The sequence below is a fragment of the Podarcis liolepis genome (assembly GCF_965112155.1).
Source record: "Podarcis liolepis genome assembly, chromosome: 17".
Lineage (NCBI taxonomy): Eukaryota > Metazoa > Chordata > Lepidosauria > Squamata > Lacertidae > Podarcis > Podarcis liolepis.
Window position 1 is genome coordinate 910,986 of NC_139571.1, and position 20,061 is coordinate 931,046.

At 45.8% G+C, this 20,061-nt stretch overlaps 1 protein-coding gene across 3 annotated transcripts in view; it reads left to right on the forward strand.

Moving 5' to 3' along the window:
• Window positions 1-20,061, forward strand: part of LOC310696715 (caM kinase-like vesicle-associated protein) — a 49,144-nt gene that overhangs the window by 11,959 nt on the left and 17,124 nt on the right. The window contains exon 1 of one of the 3 annotated variants that reach the window (XM_083482584.1): window positions 266-288. The exons of the other annotated variants lie outside the window; for them this stretch is intronic. The gene's annotated coding sequence lies outside the window, so the exon portion shown is untranslated. Of the gene's footprint in view, window positions 1-265; window positions 289-20,061 lie in introns of those variants that run through there. 3 annotated transcript variants of the gene reach the window in all.

The following is a 20,061-nucleotide window of genomic DNA, read 5'->3' on the forward strand; positions in this document are numbered from 1 at the left end:
AGAAAAGAAAGAAAATCAACCCACAAAGTGGTTTACAAAAAGATAAAACAATAAAGCCAAGAAAAATGTACAGCCCGACTGCAAATCATATAAAGTCAAAGGCCAAGGTCCCTGCTTGTTTACTTAGCACCATCGATGTTCATGGCACTCTATAGAGGCGGGGGGGGGGGGCGACTACCATGTGATATTTGTTTTGTTTTCCTCCAAGAGCAGTCAGCAGCGGCACCTGCAACCCCTGCCGTGTGATATGCCAAACCGCATTTGAAAGAGGGTGCAATTTCAAAAGCAGTAAGTGTTGCAGCACGCCAGAGGGTCAGGTGTTTCAAAGAAGAGAGAAAAGGCTTGAGAATTCCAGTTTGGTTAGATACAGCTTCCTTGTATGAACCTGAGAAGTTCTGGGAGATTTCCTTCCCATTGTCTCCAAGATTCATGAATGGGACGTGCCACTGATCATCCTTCATAGAAGGGTTTTCACGCCGTCTCCTCTGCGGCCCCAGCAGAAGGTGGCGCTCTCCCGCCCAGTGCAAGTGGGGTAGCAAGTGGGGTAACCTCTGTCTGTGTGTGCATGCATAAAGATGTATAGGAGGGTAGCTAGTAAGGGAGCCCAGGTTTGGAAGGGATCTCCTGTGCCATGGGGTGCCTCCTTGGCCACCCTTGTATCCCAGGGTTTATGTTTTCCAGTGGAGTCATAACATGCCTAATGAAGAGGTCCCCCTGCGTAGTCACAAAAGACAGCCATCTGCTTACAATATACTTACTGGTTGTGCTGGTATGCAGATTTGCATTTCTGTCTCCGGGGGGGGGGGGGGGGGAGGTTGTGTGCAAAATATCTATATACAGATGCACCACATTATGTGTGTTCATTCTGAGATCCGGCAACTGTTCATGGCTTGGTGCCTCAGTGCACCCTCCCTGGGGTTTGTGGCGTGGCATGTTTGTGCAGCTAAGCATGGTTGCTTATGCCTATCTGCATGTAAATTGCTTTTTTGTCCGTGAGACACTTGTGCTGCCTGAGCCGGGACGAAGCCTGGCATGCCCTCAGTGGTGTGTGTGCACTTTGTGGGGCATGTGAATGTGGCACTGGCACAGATGCCAGTCTTGATACAGATGTTCGCGCTGTGTGGCCATTTGTGTGCCTGAGCACCCCCCTCCCCTGCACCTTGGCACTTTGACAGAAAAACTCACAGGCATTCCTTGGTTCCCTATCTGTGTGTCAGGTGGGCCTCTACTGGTTTTGCATCTCCTGTTGCACAGCTGTGTAAACAACACAAGGTAGGGGGTGAGCAAGTGCCTGCCTCTCTCGCTGACTGCGTGTGTCTCCTGCTAGATGTGCCTGGGCCTTCCTTCCATTCTTGCCTGTTAAGTTACCTGACACTAACGGTGCTTTGCTGGGTTGCCATGGCAATGCCTGCCTTCTTGGAGGTTACAGCCTGGATAACAGGGTTACGAGAACTTCCCACAGGCTTTCTCTCTGGCAGCAACAGGTTCTGAGCAGCTGAGGCTGAGAAACCCAAAGGAGGGAGGAGGTCTTCAGCAGGAAACCTTGAAGGAGGTTGTCTGATGGGACAGGGGCAGCAGAAGAAGAGAGGGGCAGGGGTGGCTGCACAATCTTTTGTCTCCATCTAAGCAGCAGTCCACCCTCAAAATCGTATGCAGACTCTGGCTGCCCTGTGGGGATCATCACATCAAAAGCTCCTCTGATCTCCTCTCTTCCTTCCCCTCCTTATTCTCTCTCCTGCGCTCCCTCTTCTGCAAATTCATCCCTGGCGGCTGTTTCTCCAGGTTCCTTCATGGTTTTTTAAGAGGGTACAAATAATTTTTTCATCTTCTCCTCTGCTTCTTCTGGTCATAAAGCTATCAGTCCCCAGATGCGCGCATACACCGCAAGCAGCCATGCACACTCCCTCGTCCCAAGCCACACACTGTGATCCCCCCCCCATAAAACCCACAGCTGGGGATGAGCTAATTGTCTTCCAAGTGTGGCACTGCCCCCTCGTGGCATGTGAGCAACTCCACAGCCACCCCAAGGAACTTTGTAGAGAGGAGAGCGTTGTGTAATCGTTGTGACAGCAGAGCGATGGAAACAGAGAAATGCTTTCTGCTTCAGCGTCCCAAATATGGTGAAGTGCGCGAAAGAGATTCTGCACATGCAGCCGCAGACGATGTCTCGCCAGCAAGCAATGGAGGAGAAACTGTGCCTTAGTCTGGCGGAAAGAGAGGAAGAGCGGCATTTCTCCGAAGCCCCTCATTTGAGCTTCATTTTTAAAAAGTATTCCTTTTCATTATATCTCTTTTGCCCCTGATTTCCAGCCTGGGCTTCTGTGGCTGCCCAGAACGGGTACAATGGAATCTGCACTCTATTGTACGCCCATCAGACTTAACAATGAAATGCATCCGAACAAGCTGTGTTGTCCTAGCTTTCCCCAAGATTGCCTCAAAAAGCAAAACGCAGGAGGCAAGGAGAAGACACATCTTCCAGCACTAGCTCTGCCAGGGTTGTCCCTGGACATTTCAACATCAAAAGATGGAAATCCAAAAGACTTCTTCTCAATCCCCTGACACTCTGCTGTTAAAAAATAAACAGCAATTTGTGGTAAAACACAGCCTAAGAGGGACATCTCTCTCTCTCTCTCTCTCTCTCTCTCTCTCTCTCTCTCTCTCTCTCTCTCTCACACACACACACACACACATATACACAGCCACCCCAGACATCCTTTTTATTGTGTATTCACGATGATATGTGCTTGTGGTGATATCCACACTTTCAGTGTTTCTTCCAACCAGGGTGAGTGCTGGAACATCCTGCTGAAATCCTGTGACTTGCCACAAAAGTTCTGGCTTATACTTTGTCTTTCTTTCCTTGTGCCCCTCCAGAGGGCAATAAGATAGAATCATAGAATCATAGAGTTGGAATAGACCACAAGGGCCACCGAGTCCAACCCCCTGCCAAGCAGGAAACACCATCAGAGCACTCCTGACATATGGTTGTCAAGCCTCTGCTTAAAGACCTCCAAAGTAGGAGACTCCACCACACTCCTTGGCAGCAAATTTCACTGTCAAACAGCTCTTACTGTCAGGAAGTTCTTCCTAATGTTTAGTGGAATCTTCTTTCTTGTAGTTTGGATCCATTGCTCCGTGTCCGCTTCTCTGGAGCAGCAGAAAACAACCTTTCTCCCTCTTCTATATGACATCCTTTTATATATTTGAAGATGGTAGCATTTGGGAAAGATCATGGAACAATAAATCGGGCAGAATGATATGTAGGCGGTCCAATATGCCCACCCCTAAAGCACTCTTAGTGCATCCATGGCATGTTGCCATCTGGAGAAGCCCAATCACTGCACATGCAGAAGATGATGGACAGGCTGTTGTGAATTACTGCAATGCTGGGAGAGCAGCAGTGTAGACAAGGACAAGCAAGGCAGGCCCCATGACAGAGGGAGCTCCACCCTTCAACACCACAACTACCAGTCCTTGCTCCCAAGCATCTGCTGTCTGAGCTTGCTGCCTCACTCTGCCCAATGGTAGGGCCAGCCCTGACTGAAACCTTGGAGTAACTGTGCTCCAAATTTGCTCCCTGAGGCTGGGCTTGAGAGCTGAACATATTTCCTTGCCAAATGTGGAAAGTTTGTAACCTAAAATGGGAGATGGAAAATTGCTTGCATGAGATGCAACAGTTGCATGCAACATTTCTCCGGTGAAAATAGGGACATCCAATTCCATAATGATAATTTTACTATTTATACCCCACACATCTTACTGGGTTGTCCCAGCCACTCACTCTGGGCAGCTTCCAATATATATAAACATTTAAAAACGTTAAGAAATTCCCTATACAGGATTGCTTTCATACGACTCAGGAGTTGGATAACTCCAAACCCTCCAACATTTATCTGATGAAAATAGGGAAGTCCTAAGGAAAAGCGGGACATTCTGGGATCAAATCAGAAATCAGGGCAGCTTTGCCAAATCAGGGATGTCCCTGGAAAATAGGGACACTTGGAGGGTCTGCAGCTGTCATTCATCTTCAGGGTTCAATTCCCTTTCCAGGGCTTGTATGGATGAGGGAATAATGTACCTGATCTCCAGTGAACATGCATTAGGGCTGAGATTCTCAACCTTCTTGGGTCCACGGCTCCCTTAACCAACTACATTCTTTCTGCAGCTCCCCTGTGGGGCTCAGGAGCCCAGTTTTGTCACCCCTTGCTTGCAGAGCTGTCAGCCCCTCACCCTTTCCCCCCCTCCCTTGTGGAGTGTTCCCTCAGCCTCCTCTCCTCTCCTTTGGAGTCCTCTGGGCAGCCGCTGCTGCCGTCCCTGGTCTCTGAGATGCTCCCCCCCACCCCAAAGAGAGGTGCCTCCTCACACTGCCCCACAGGGGCCAGGGAAGCACCCCCTGGCCACCCCAAGAGGCACCCTTCGCCTGGGGAGCTTGTAGCCAGGGCTGCTGCAACAAACAGCTGTGCAAGCCTTTGGGAGGCAGAGATGCGAGAGGGCCTCAGAGGGGAGGAAAGAGGGACAGAGGCCAGTGTTGCCCGCAGCACCCCTGACCATCATTCAAGGCACCCCAGTGTGCCACGGCACACTGGTTGAAAACCATTGCAACAGGGTACCACGCGCAGTACAGTCTTCTGTTTCACACACTGCACCTGCTAAAATCTATTTCGAACTGTGAATGACATATTGTGGGTCTCATGGTTTCTGGCATGTATTTAACTCAAACACAGACACTGGCTTAGCTTTAAAACTGTTTGCAGAATAGATGACTACATTAGGCACAGTAGAGCCTTCAGTGATGTGCAATTGTGTGTGCTGCCCAGTGGGGGGAGTTCAGGCAGAGATTTGTGGTATTAAAAATGGTGTCCGTACAGATCATAGAATCCTAGAATCATAGAGTTGGAAGAGACCACAAGGGCCATTGAGTCCAACCCCCTGCCAAGCAGGAAACACCATCAGAGCACTCCTGACATATGGTTGTCAAGCCTCTGCTTAAAGACCTCCAAAGAAGGAGACTCCAACACACTCCTTGGCAGCAAATTCCACTGTCGAACAGCTCTTACTGTCAGGAAGTTCTTCCTAATGTTTAACAGATGTGCAGCTGTTTCTGCCTGTGCAATGTGGAAGGGTGTGTGATCCAGGCAAAGTAAGCCATGATCAAGGCAGGAACTGTAGGGAACAAGTCCCTACACCATAATCTTAAGAAACTTTTTTCAAAGATAAGTCCCACTGAAAGCAATTGAGCAAGTGATTGCAATTGACTTAAATCCCACTGCTTTTAATGGGCATTACAGTGCAATCCTTAGATGCCTACACAGGGTCTACTCGCATGAAAGTGTTTATAGCAGCCTCCACCAACCTGGTGCCCTCCAGATGTTTCCACCCACAACTCCCATCAGCTCTAGCAAGCATGCACTGATGAGAGTTGTGTTCCAAAACATCTGGAAGGGGCCATGTTGGCGAAGGCTGGTTTATTTGCAGCCTGTGTCATGGCTCCCTTTAGCTGCACCAGGAGTGCTGGCTGCAGCCCTGGACATATTTAATATAAATTAATCCACCTGAACCCAGTGGCACTTACTGCTGAGTAACCATGCATGGGAGTGAGCTGTAAGCTACCACAGAGAGTTGGACTAATTTGATAAAAGTGCCCCCATGACCTCTTCCTGTCAGACTTTTAAAATGTATGATTACTGTATTTGTTTCCCTCTTGCTTTGTTTATTTTGCAACACTTCTTGTGAAAATAGTTCTATATTGTTCTATATTACTATTTTTTGTAGATTATTGCCAGTTTGTGAATATGTCCTAGGGAAACCTAATCAGATGGGTGGGGAATAATAATAATAATAATAATAATAATAATGGAATAGGACATTCCTATTTTCAGCAGAGAAATGTTGGAGGGTATGATTCTATGCTAAGTGTGTCATTCTGAGCTCATGGGAAGAACGGTGGAATATAAATATAATAATAAATCAATAAATAAGGTGACAAGCTTTGACTGCAGGTTAAGCTGCCACTAAAGGTAGAGACACGGCAGGGGGTTGGCAGGGGTTGGCAGGGGGTTGGACTCGATGGCCCTTGTGGTCTCTTCCAACTCTATGATTCTATGATTCTATGACACATGAGGGGATGAAAAAGCTGCAAATTCTCCTCTGGTCCAATCCTGTCTGAGGGCTTATTTCCATTCTCTCTGCTCATTTCTTGTTTGCCTTTCTTTCTTTCTCAGGCTTCCAGCTCCCCCATTCATTTCTCCTGCCAACCCCACAAGGTCTCTGTTTTTCAAGTACTCTGCCTCTTCTGCCCCCTCTCAGTCCTCCTGCCCACCATCCCTGGGCTGTTTCTGCTTCCTTTCAGCAATGCACACCTTCTCCCATCTCTTGGATCTCATTCCGATGCAAATAGCTGTTTCTGCAGAGGGTTTTTTGTCAGGCCTCAAGACACTGCAACCCTGCTAATTACTGGTTAGCGCGCGCACACACACACACACACACACACATATATACCCTGCCGCCCCAAAGCAGCTTCTGTTTGCAGCTTTTAAATGCACACCTTAAATGCAAATACACATTTAACATGCTGTCCACTTTGACCCTAAGTTGCACTGTTTCTCAACATTCTATTGCCGGGCAAGTAATTCAAATTAAGATGTGACACTCACTTTTGCTATTCTAAATGGCCTCTCTGCAAACTATTTCTTATGCATGCCTTTCTTGTCAATGAGATGACTCTACTATTAGGTAAAGTGAGCTCAGGTTAACCCTTTCATGTACGCAAGTGTGAGTCAGTAATTGTATATTTCAACAGAAGAGATGTGGGTGTTGCACAGCTTACTGTCCACCCTGATCATTTCAAGCATCTTTTTCATTGGTGCCCTTATGTGAGATAAGCACCTGTCTCCATAATTACCTCCTTCAACTCACATCAGCCCCAGTCAGCATGGCCAATGGTCAAGGATGATGGAGTTGTGGCCCTCCTGCATTGGTCACCCTGCTTGGAAGAAATAAACTACAAATCCAAGAGTACAAAAATCAAAGTGCTGAGTAGCCATTTGGAACAAAAGAATTGAGCCTGGTGGCCGACAGCTGAGTTGCTGCTGAGAGTGGCAAGCAGGTCCCTCCTTTTATGCAGGCTTTTGCAACTTTTTCTGGCAGTTATGTCACCCCTTACAAGGTATTTAGCAATGCTGTTGTCAAAATAATAGATTTACTGAAAAGGGAAAAGGGTTACGGGTCAAAAAACAAGCCTGAGGCAGGAGTTGGTTTGCTTGTGAGGAATTCAAATGTACAGCAATCACAACAGAAAACTGGGACATTTTATTCCTGGGTAAGAAGCAGCTGCCTCCAGATATTATATCCAGCTATATAAGTTTGGAGTCAGAAATTATATGGATCTGTTCCTCAGGTTCTTGATGACTCACTGAGAACTGATGCAGGAATGCAGCCTGGCTGACTTCCAGCGAGGGAGTGGGGGAAGAAAGAGACAGATCGCCCCTCTGCTCAGAAAGGAAGGCTATGTCAATCACCAATGACACCCTGAGAATCTTTCTGGAGAGCAAGCGGCCCATGCTAGGAAAGGAGTTTGTGAACAGAACCCACTGGCTGCCAGCTCTGCAACTGGTACTCTGACCACCTTTTGGAGAAAGAGCACTGGAGATTTTACTCACTCATATAGTTGAAAATATATTTAGGTTGTTTCTTCCATTTCTGAAAACCCCAAACAAAAAAAGGAAAAAAAGAAAACTTATCCATTCTCCTCCCAATATTAAGAAGGCCAGAAGAAAACACAGTTAAGCTCAGCCACACAGTCCAACTAATAAATGGCCTGAGAGGCCATTTGAAAAGCATAGGTGTGCAGGAAGCTGCCTTATACTGAGAGTGCTTCCAGACAACCTGATTATCGAGCATTCAACCCGATTTATTTATTTTTACAGGGAGATTAGATGATGTTGGCTCTCAGCGGCGTAGCGCGAGTTGTCAGCACCCGGGGCAACGCAAGTAATTTGCGCCCCCTAACCCGGGGCAAGGCAAGTAATTTGCGCCCCCCCAACCCCTAACCTGCGAGTTGCCGCGCAAACAACGCTGCTTGCCCGGAGGAGGATGGAGGCAGAAGCAGCCGCCGCCTGTGGCTGGGCCGAGGGGATGGCGGCGGTGGCAGGGTGCAGAGGCTGCTCGTGCCCGGCCAGGCGTCGGTGGCGGCGTCGGCGCTGCTGCAGCGGCTGCTCCTCCTGCGAGCAGTGAGCGGAGCGCAGCCACAGCGACGGCGGGGGGCGCGCGCGCTAGGGCGCAAGGCTGGCGGTGGCGGCGGGGAGCCCGGCGGAGGAAGGAACTTGTCCCTTCCCTCTGGACTCGCGCCCCCCCCAGATGTTGCGCCCGGTGCGGTCGGCACCCCTGGCACCCCCCACACTACGCCACTGTTGGCTCTTTAATGAACAATTGTTCTGATTTGTTTGTGCGGAGGTTAGATTACAGTTGCATCAAAGCAAGTGTTTCGCACCATTTTCTAATGCATTTCTCCATTACTTTGTCAGGAAAAGACTGATCTTTTGGGGAAGCAAGTTTGTTGTGCAAGAGTTCAAAAATCATCTTTAATTGTGTATTTTGAATTTGCAGGTGTGAATCTCAGCAAAAAATAGCTCTGTGGTCTGCAAGTTCCCTGAATCAGTGCTATTCTATTGCCCATCCAGCTTAGCACTGTCTACACTTAACAGCAAGAGTTTGAGAGACCTCCAGCAAAGATGGAGGAAGGCCCCGGGGGGGCGGGGGCGGACGGCTGTGCCCTATTATTGTCATGGGACATACTGCCCTTGTGATCCGTGTCGATGCCTCCAAGTTTTAGCTACGCCACTGGCTCCCGGAGGCCTGGCCAAGGTCTCCCTCTCTCCTTCCCTCCCTCCCTCTGCAGGATTTGAAGCAGAGGCACCATGCCATGCGTCTTTTCAGAAATTAGTGTCTTCTTGTGTTTGGAAAGTGATAAAGAGCTCAGGGGTGAAGGTATCTGAGTCGTATGTGTGTTGCCCAGAGAGCAGAGCATAAGGGTGGACTAAAAGGGTGAGTAAGATCATACAGCTGGCACCCCATAATAACCATGCCTAAGGGCCATGGCACCCCAGTCTCCCTTTCCCACTATCATGGCTACTTATAACAGGGAGGTTTATATATACCAGCATCTCCTTAACTACAACTCCCCTGTAGCTGCTGAGGTCCTCTCACAAATCCCGCAAAAACAAATTAGAGATGAGCTTGCAGTATCTCCAAATCTGGGAGAGCTTTGTACAGCTATTAACCAAATGAAAAACAACAAAGCCAGCGGACCTGTTGGGATACCTGCCAAAGTCAAAGAATCATAGAATCCTAGAGTTGGAAGAGACCACAAGGGCCATCGAGTCCAACCCCCTGCCAAGCAGGAAACACCATCAGAGCACTCCTGACATATGGTTGTCAAGCCTCTGCTTAAAGACCTCCAAAGCAGGAGACTCCACCACACTCCTTGACAGCAAATTCCACTGTCGAACAGCTCTTACTGTCAGGAAGTTCTTCCTAATGTTTAGGTGGTGTTGTGACGTGGGGTTTGTGATTTCAGCTCTCTTGACATAATATGCTGGAGACAGTTCTCTAGTAACACTTCTTTATTAAAGCAACAAGACTCAAGACTGAGGAGAGGAAAGCTACATTTATAGGGACAGGGGACTAGCTAGAAAGGATACATTTTGGAGGGAACAATATCAGGCAATCACAGTCCTGCCTTTTGGAGGAAACCAATAAGACAGAGGATCCAAATACAGCAGCTTAAATGAACCAATAGTAGCTGTACCCTTTGAAACCAAAAGGCAGTTACTTTACCCTAATGCAAATACAGACAATAATAATGCAGATATAAAATCCTTTGACTCAATACACAACAGGTGGAATCTTCTTTCTTGTAGTTTGGATCCACTGCTCCATGTCCGCTTCTCTGGAGCAGCAGAAAACAACCTTTCGCCCTCCTCTATGTGACATCCTTTCATATATTTGAACATGGCTATCATATCACCCCTTTACCTCCTCTTCTCCAGGCTAAACATGCCCAGCTCCCTTAGCCGTTCCTCATAAGGCATCGTTTCCAGGCCTTTGACCATTTTGGTTGTCCTCCTCTGGACACGTTCCAGTTTGTCAGTGTCCTTCTTGAATTGTGGTGCCCAGAACTGGACACAGTACTCCAGATGAGGTCTGACCAGAGCAGAATACAGTGCCACTATTACTTCCCTTGATCTAGATGCTATACTCCTATTGATGCAGCCCAGAATTGCATTGGCTTTTTTAGCTGCCGCGTCACACTGTTGGCTCATGTCAAGTTTGTGGTCAACCAAGACTCCTAGATCCTTTTCACATGTACTGCTCTCAAGCCAGGTGTCCCCCATCTTGTATTTGTGCCTCTCATTTTTTTTTCCGAAGTGCAACACTTTACATTTCTCCCTGTTAAAGTTCATCTTGTTTGTTTTGGCCCAGTTCTCTAATCTGTCAAGGTCGTTTTGAAGTGTGATCCTGTCCTCTGGGGTGTTAGCCACCCCTCCCAGTTTGGTGTCATCTGCAAATTTGATCAGGATGCCCTTGAGTCCATCATCCAAGTCGCTGATAAAGATGTTGAATAAGACTAGGCCCAAGACAGAACCCTGTGGCACCCCACTAGTCACTCTTCTCCAGGATGAAGAGGAACCATTGATGAGCACCCTTTGGGTTCGGTCAGTCAGCCAGTTACAAATCCACTGAGTGGTAGCATAGTCAAGACCGCATTTTACCAGCTTCTTTACAAGAATATCGTGGGGCACCTTGTCCAATGCCTTGCTGAAATCAAGGTAGGCTACATCCACTGCGTTCCCTTCATCTACCAGGCTTGTAATTCTGTCAAAAAACGAGATCAGGTTAGTCTGACATGACTTATTTTTCAGAAATCCATGCTGACTATTGGTGATCACAGCATTCCTTTCTAGGTGCTCACAGACTGTTTGCTTAATGATCTGCTCCAGAATCTTCCCTGGTATTGATGTCAGACTGACTGGGCGGTAATTATTTGGGTCCTCTCTTTCCCCCTTTTTGAAAATAGGGACAACATTTGCCCTCCTCCAGTCTGCCGGGACTTCGCCTGTTCTCCAGGAATCCTCAAAGATGACTGACTGCCAGTGGTTCTGAGATCACATCTGCCAGTTCTTTTAATACTCTTGGATGCAGTTCATCTGGCCCTGGAGACTTGAATACATCTAAACTAGCCAAGTATTCTTGTACTATCTCCTTAGTTATTCTGGGCTGTGTTTCCTTTGCTGAATCATTTGCTCCAAATTCTTCAGGTTGGGCATTGTTTTCTTTATCGGAGAAGACTGAGGCAAAGAAGGCATTGAGGAGTTCAGCCCTTTCTGTGTCCCCTGTTTGCATTTCACCATCTTCTCCTCTGAGTGACCCCACTGTTCTTCCTTTTGCTACGGACATACCCATAAAAGCCTTTTTTTGTTGCTTTTAACCTCTCTAGGAAGCCTGAGTTCATGCTGTGCTTTAGCTGTTCTGACTTTGTGTCTACACGTGCTGGCTATTTGTTTGAATTCCCCTTTGGTGGTTTCCCCCCTTTTCCATTTTTTGTACAAATCCTTTTTTAATCTTAACTCAGTTAAAAGTTCTTTAGATAGCCACACTGGCTTCTTTAGGCACCTTCCATGTTTCCGTCTCATTGGTATTGCCTGACGTTGTGCTTTTACTATCTCCCTCTTAACAAACTCCCAGCCATCATGAACTCCCTTTCCTTTTGGTATTACTGTCCGTGGGATCTCACCCAGCACTTCCCTAAGTTTTATGAAGTCGGCTTTCTTAAAGTCAAGAAATTGAGTCCTAGTATGCTTGGCTGCTCCTTTCCGCTGTATAGTAAACTTCAGAAGAGCATGATCACTCGCGCCTAATGATCCTTCCACTTCTACCCCACTAACCAGGTCATCAACATTGGTTAGGACCAGATCTAAAATGGCTGTTCTTCAAAGTGGGCGGAATTAAACTTATACAACAACTTCACAAGCTCATCGAAAAAATCTGGGAGAGAGAGGAGATCCCAGTAGACTTTAGGGATGCCAAAATTATCATGAACATGAAAAAGGTGACAGAATGGATTGCAGAATCTATCATGGCATCTCTTTGCTAGCTGAGGCCGGCAAAATTCTTGCAAGGATCTTAGCAAACCGTCTCTTAACAATATCTGAGGTGACCCTTCCTAAATCCCAAAATGGTTTTTGACCTTCTAGGGGAACAGTGGACATGATTTTCACCTCTTAACAAGCTTCAAGAAAAACGCAGAGAGCAAAACCAACCCCTGTATACAACATTTATTGAGCCTAGGGATTGCTTTTTTTTTTTTACAAGAATTTTTAAAATCACAAAGAAAGAAAAAAAAACAAAGTTACAGAAAAAAGACAAAAACAGAAATAAAAAAATAAAACCATCATTTTCAAATTCTCCACTTTCTTTACCTTCCTTCCATGACCTCCTCCTCCTCCCATCTCTTGATTAATAATTGTCACAGCAAATCCTTTCCATAATTCATAATATTCTGTCAATACATTACCTTGCTCTATTTTCATCTTATCTTATATTAAACCTTAAAACTTAAAATTTAAATCTTATTTATACCAGCTTCTCATAACCATTACCTTTTTACCTAATTCTTTAAAGATTCTTACAAGAGCCTAGTAATTTCATTTCAACATTTTTGCAACTTTCATAAAAACATTTCTGACAAAAAAAAAAGAAAAAAAAAGAGAATAAAAACAATCCAATCTTCTTCCAGCGTCCCCTCCCCCCGGTCCCGGGATTATCAGTCCTTTTTGTCCCATTAGTCTGGCCCATTTAACCTGGTGATCTTATATCCGAGGCCATCAAATCTCTTCCATGTCCCTTCCACAGTTCTTCTTCATATTTTCCTTTCACTCGTGGGAGCTCCAGCTTGATAGTGTTTTTGACCCTTTTCGACAGATCAGCCCCTTTCTCATAGTCCAGACTAAGCTCCATGTGGTATTTTAAAACATGTTTCAAGTAGTAAACATGTTTCCAATTCCCTCCAAGATAAGTCCCAACAGCTCCAAACCTCTGACGGCCCATTGCCAGATTCTGAGAGTCCAAACATCCCTGCATAGGGGGGTCAGTCCAACCCCCCATTTCCAGCCAAACTTTATCTTTCAGAATCTGGTTTTTTCCAAGTTCATTTATCAGATCCAGACTCATTTTCTTGCTGGGCCAAAAGTCCCTCCATCCCTGGCGCCCAAGGTTCAGCAAGGTCCTCTTCTTTCAGTTGTTCTGTCATGGCACGCTCCTGTTTTGGTTCCTCGATGGGCACCATATGATTTCCCACTACCTGTTCAAAGGTTCTGGCCGCATTAGTCATAAAATCCATCTTCTGACTTAACTGATCCAATAGGGCACTTATTTTGCAGAAAGCACCCAACAGTGCTTCTAAAGGCATTGTCCTACAAGGTCACGAATTCTTTCCCACAGTTGTAATCAGTAACAGCTGCAAGTTCCCAGGATTTAGTTACAATCTCACAGTTCCCCTCTAGGGGGAAGACTTCTGGTAGTACTTTTCCTTAGAAACAATAACAACAAAGTTTCTTTTTTAAGATATTTTGTCCATAATTGTTCTTTTAAAAGACGAAAGGAAACAATGGAGTCACAATGTTTCTCTTCTTTTAACTATCTGTCAAGACATTTATTTCTGGTCAATGAGCTTCAAACATCAAATCTGACACCCCGCTCCAGGGTCAGGACGGTGGAAAATTACTTTACTTTAACTTCACTTCTGCAGGTTTAAACGTGAGCCTAAGGATTGCTGATCAGAAGGTTAGCAGTTCAAATTCCTGCAACGGGGTGAGCTCCCGTTGTTCAGTCCCTGCTCCTGCCAACCTAGCAGTTCGAAAGCACGACGTGCAAGTAGATAAATAGGTACTGCTCCGCCAGGAAGGTAAACGGCGTTTCCATGCGCTGCTCTGGTTCGCCAGAAGCGGCTTAGTCATGCTGGTCACATGACCCAGAAGCTGTACGCCGGCTCCCTCGGCCAATAAAGCGAGATGAGCGCCACAATCCCAGAGTCGTTTGCGACTGGACCTAATGGTCAGGGGTCCCTTTACCCTTTACCTTTAAGGCCTTCAACACTGTACATCTCAATGCCCTGTGGACTGTCCTTCTGAAAACTGGCTGCCCAGATAAATTTGTGAACATGATAATATGACAGCAGCAATTGCAGATAGCAATGGCTCTCAAAGTGAGCCATTCACAAGTGGGATCAGGTGTTAAACAGGGTTGTGTTATCGCCCTAACTCTATTTATTATTTTCATTGTCATGATCCTACAGTTTGTCAAAGGGAAACTACCCACCAGGGTAGAAATCATATACTGAATCAAACAAATGAAAAGCTCTTTAATCTGAGTAGGTTGAAAGCAAAGAGTAAGGTTACCATAACTTAAGTCATAGAGCTTCAGTATGCTGATGACAACATAGTGTGTACAACTACCCAAGCCATCCTAAATATCTTCAAAGAAGCTTTCAGTGAAAACTTGGGCTATTGCTCAATATCCAAAAAACCAAAGTGCTGCACCAACAAGCACAAAACAACCTATTGGCAGCACCTCAAATCCAACTTAATGGTGTAACACTGGAAAATGTTGATCACTTTCCCTACCTGCACAGTTATCTTTCCACAAGGGCCAACACTGATGACGAAATCCAGCATTGCCTGAGCTCTGTATCTTTCTCCTGAATGAAACACAGAGTGTTTGAGGACCAGGACATTCACAGGGGAACAAAAATGCTTGTTTACAAAGCTAGTGTACTGCCAGCCTTACTGTATGCTTGGGAAACATGGACCACTTATAAACGCCATCATCAACTCCTCGAAAGATTCCATCAATGGTGTCACTGAAAACTTTTACACATGACTTGGGAAGACAGGTGAACAAATGCCAGTGTACTAGAAGAAGCAAAGATCACCATTGTGATCTTTCTTCAATATCAACTTGGTTGGTCTGGTCATATTGTTCAGATGCCTGATTATCGTCTTCCAAAGGAACTACTCTATTCAGAACTTAAAAATGGAAAGCATAATGCTGGTGGTCAAAAAAGAGGTTCAAAGACTCTCTCAAGGCAAATCTAAAAAAAATGTAGTATAAACACTGACAACTGGGAAACACTGGTCTGCAAGCACTCCAGTTGGAGAACAGCCTTTACCAAAGGTGTCTTGGGTTTTGAAATAAAAAAAATCCTTCCAGTAGCACCTTAAAGACCAACTAAGTTAGTTCTAGGTATGAGCTTTCGTGTGCATGCACACTTCTTCAGATACACTGAAACAGAAGTTGCCAGACCCTTCTATATAGTGAGAAGGTGGGGAGGGGTATTACTCAGAAGGGTGGTGGGAATGGGAGATTGGCAGATAGCTGAGATGAGCCTGTTGACGACTCTTAACGACTGTAATAGGTCTTACAGGAAAAGGCAAGGGGTGAGAAGGTGAGAAATGGCTTAGTCATGTATAATGAGATAAGAATCCAATGTCTCTGTTCAGACCAGGTCTCTCCATGGTTTTAAGTTTGGTAATGAGTTGCAATTCAGCAGCTTCTCTTTCCAATCTATTTCTGAAATTCCTTTGTAGTAAAATAGCTACTTTGAGATCTTGTATAGAATGTCCTGGGAGATTGAAGTGTTCTCCTACTGGTTTCTCTGTTTTGTGATTCTTGATGTCAGATTGGGTTTTGAAGGCACTTAAACTCAGGATGAAAGAGAGAAACGTGCTAAGAGGAAGGCACGTTTGGCAAACCCTCACCGGGACCAACTCCCGTCCGGAAACCAATATCCCCACTGTGGAAGGATGTGTGGATCCAGAATTGGCCTCCAAAAGTCTATTACAGACTCATTGTTAAAACCGTGTTCATGGAAGACAACCTTAATCAGCTGCAAGGGATCACCAAAGAAAAAGATAGCACATGGACCACAAAATAATTTCCCCCTTTTGAAATGCCCCAGAGCTATCTCTGGTCAAAAGTGTTGCTTTTGTACAATGTGCTTTAACACACAACCACATTTATGAAAAAGAACTTGAGATTTTAGGAATAACAAGCTCTGCATCCAATCAGTCCGTGGCAGCTATTAATAGCTACTAGGCAGGATGGCCATCTTCTGTTTCCACTGCTGGAGGTCGTTTGTCTTGGAATTCTGGTTGCTGGGAATCCCAGGTGGGGAGATGGTCCTGCTGGTGAGCTTCCCATCAGCATCTGGTTGGACATTGTGTGGGATGTGGGACTAGATGGGCCCACTGGCTTGATCAAGCAGGTCTATTCTTATAGTAGATAGGTAGCCGTGTTGGTCTGCCATAGTCAAAATAAAAAAATTCCTTCCAGTAGCACCTTAAAGACCAACTAAGTTAGTTCTTGGTATGAGCTTTCGTGTGCATGCACACTTCTTCAGATACACTGAAACAGAAGTTGCCAGATCCTTCTATATAGTGAGAAGGTGGGGAGGGGTGTTACTGAGAAGGGTGGTGGGAATGGGAGATAGGCAGATAGCTGAGAGAGCCTCTTGACGACTCTTAACGACTGTAATAGGTCTTACAGGAAAAGGCAAGGGGTGAGAAGGTGAGAAATGGCTTAGTCATGTATAGTGAGATAAGAATCCAATGTCTTTGTTCAAACCAGGTCTCTCCATGGTTTTAAGTTTGGTAATGAGTTGTAATTCAGCAGCTTCTCTTTCCAGTCTATTTCTGAAATTCCTTTGTAGTAAAACAGCTACTTTGAGATCTTGTATAGAATGTCCTGGGAGATTGAAGTGTTCTCCTACTGGTTTCTCTGTTTTGTGATTCTTGATGTCAGATTTATGTCCGTTTATTCTTTGGCGTAAGGTTTGGCCTGTTTGTCCAATATAGAGAGCTGAAGGACACTGTTGGCATTTGATGGCATACACAATGTTAGACGATGAGCAATTAAATAGTCCCGAGATGGTATGTGTGATGTTGTTGGGGCCAGTAATGGTGTTGTCCGGGTGTATGTGGCAGCAAAGTTGGCATCTGGGTTTATTGCAGGCTCTGGTGTCAGTGTCCGTGTTAAGTCTGGTTGTAGTATTATTGTGGGTTAGGAGTTGTTTAAGATTGGGTGGCTGTCTGTAGGCAATGAAAGGTCTTCCTCCCAGAGCTTGAGAAAGAGAACTGTCATTGTCCAGGAGAGGTTGTAGATCCCTGATGATGCGTTGTACTGTTTTAACTTGGGAGCTGTATGTGATGACTAGAGGTGTTCTGTTATTTTCTTTTTTGGGTCTGTCTTGCAGCAAGTTCTCTCTGGGTATCAGTCTGGCTCTGTTGATCTGTTGTCTAACTTCATCTGCTGGGTATTTTAGTTCTGAGAAGGTTTGCTGTAGATCTCTTAGGTGAGAGTCTCTGTCTGTAGAATTGGCACTGTTACAGTGGGTGTCTCCGGTTATATGGACTCTGTTCTGAAACCATATGCCATCAGTGCTCCCAGCTATGTACGTGACACCACAGATTTTCTGAGGAAAATACAATATTTAAATAATCTTCCCAACAATACTATACTAGCTACTATGGATGTGGAATCTCTGTATACCAACATCCCACACAACGATGGCTTACAAGCTATAAGGAACACCATTTCAGATAAAACCACAGCGGACCTTGCCACCAACCTCTGCCGATTTGTCCTTACCCACAACAACTTCAAATTCGGTGATGACCTGTTCCTTCAGATCAGCGGCACAGCAATGGGCACCCGCATGGCCCCACAGTATGCCAACATCTTCATGGCAGATTTAGAACAACGTTTCCTGAACTCCTACCCACTCAAACCTCTCTTGTACCTGCGATACATTGACGATATTTTTATCATCTGGACACATGGTCAACAGACCCTGGACACCTTTCACCAGAAATTTAATGATTTTCACCCCACAATCAACCTTACAATGAATCAATCTATGCAAGAAATACATTTTTTGGACACTACTATAAAAATACACCACCTTATACCACAAACCAACTGACCGACAAACATATCTACATGCCTCTAGCTACCATCCCAAACATACCAAACAGTCCATTGTATATAGCCAGGCACTACGTTACAGCCGCATCTGTTCCAATTCTACAGACAGAGACTCTCACCTAAGGGATCTACAGCAAACCTTCTCAGAACTAAAATACCCAGCAGATGAAGTTAGACAACAGATCAACAGAGCCAGACTGATACCCAGAGAGAACTTGCTGCAAGACAGACCCAAAAAAGAAAATAACAGAACACCTCTAGTCATCACATACAGCTCCCAAGTTAAAACAGTACAACGCATCATCAGAGATCTACAACCTCTCCTGGATAATGACAGTTCTCTTTCTCAAGCTCTGGGAGGAAGACCTTTCATTGCCTACAGACAACCACCCAATCTTAAACAACTCCTAACCCACAATAATACTACAACCAGACTTAACACAGACACTGGCACCAGAGCCTGCAATAAACCCAGATGCCAACTTTGCTGCCACATACACCCGGACAACACCATTACTGGCCCCAACAACATCACACATACCATCTCGGGACTATTTAATTGCTCATCGTCTAACATTGTGTATGCCATCAAATGCCAACAGTGTCCTTCAGCTCTCTATATTGGACAAACAGGCCAAACCTTACGCCAAAGAATAAACGGACATAAATCTGACATCAAGAATCACAGAACAGAGAAACCAGTAGGAGAACACTTCAATCTCCCAGGACATTCTATACAAGATCTCAAAGTAGCTGTTTTACTACAAAGGAATTTCAGAAATAGACTGGAAAGAGAAGCTGCTGAATTACAACTCATTACCAAACTTAAAACCATGAAAAGACCTGGGCTGAACAAAGACATTGGATTCTTATCTCACTATACATAACTAAACCATTTCTCACCTTCCCACCCCTTGCCTTTTCCTGTAAGACCTATTACAGTCGTTAAGAGTCGTCAAGAGGCTCTCTCAGCTATCTGCCTATCTCCCATTCCCACCACCCTTCTCAGTAACACCCCTCCCCACCTTCTCACTATATAGAAGGATCTGGCAACTTCTGTTTCAGTGTATCTGAAGAAGTGTGCATGCACACGAAAGCTCATACCAAGAACTAACTTAGTTGGTCTTTAAGGTGCTACTGGAAGGAATTTTTTTATTTTGTCTATTCTTATGTTACTGTAAGTCTCATTAATTTCCACAAGGCTTCTGCACAATTCGTCTTCTCTGGATTGGGATCCTTGGGGAGGGGAGATGTCATATAGGGATGGGGAACTTTTGGCCCTCCAGAGGTTGCTGAAGTAGAACTTCCATGAGTGCCAGCAAGCATGGCCAATGGCCAGGAATGGTGGGAGTTACAGTAGAGCATCATTTGAAGGGCATCATTTGAACAGGTCCCCCACCTATCATCCCTGGAGGGGGTGCTGTTTGTGCTGTCTGATGTGTCACCATGCTTTCCGTGGTGCTGAGGGAACCAGGACCCCTGGTTCTCTCTTTAGCCTTGGGAGAGGCATGGAATGGAGGCTATGTGCTTCCCATGTGTTTTGCATCCTATGCACTCCCACCTCTGGTTTGGGGAGTGGTGGACACACCATGCTAGGCACAATCCATATCTATCCTGTTGCTTCTTAGGAAATTCTGCCTTTTTATGCATTTCCCTATCAAACTGGCTTTGATCTGGATTGAGTAAAAGAACAACGTAGCTGCCTCTTGAGCCAGAAATGTGCACACAGCATGTAGACAGATGTATTTGGGCTGGTGTGTGTGTGAGAGAGAACTCAAGGGTTTTGTTCCCAGCCCTGAAAGGAGATGTGCGTGTTCTTCCGCTCTAGCTGCTCCTTGCCTCTGGAGTGTGAAGGCCGCGCTAACGAGGCATGAAGGGAACGTTGACAGGAGAAAGGGTCATGGCAGCAGGAGGTGCCTCTGTGTGTCGCAGCCCCTATTCCTCCCTTCCAAGGGGGCAATGGTTCCAGTTAGGACCAGCTTTAGGGGTCCCAGGCAGCCCCCCATGCTGTGAAGAGGGTGGCAA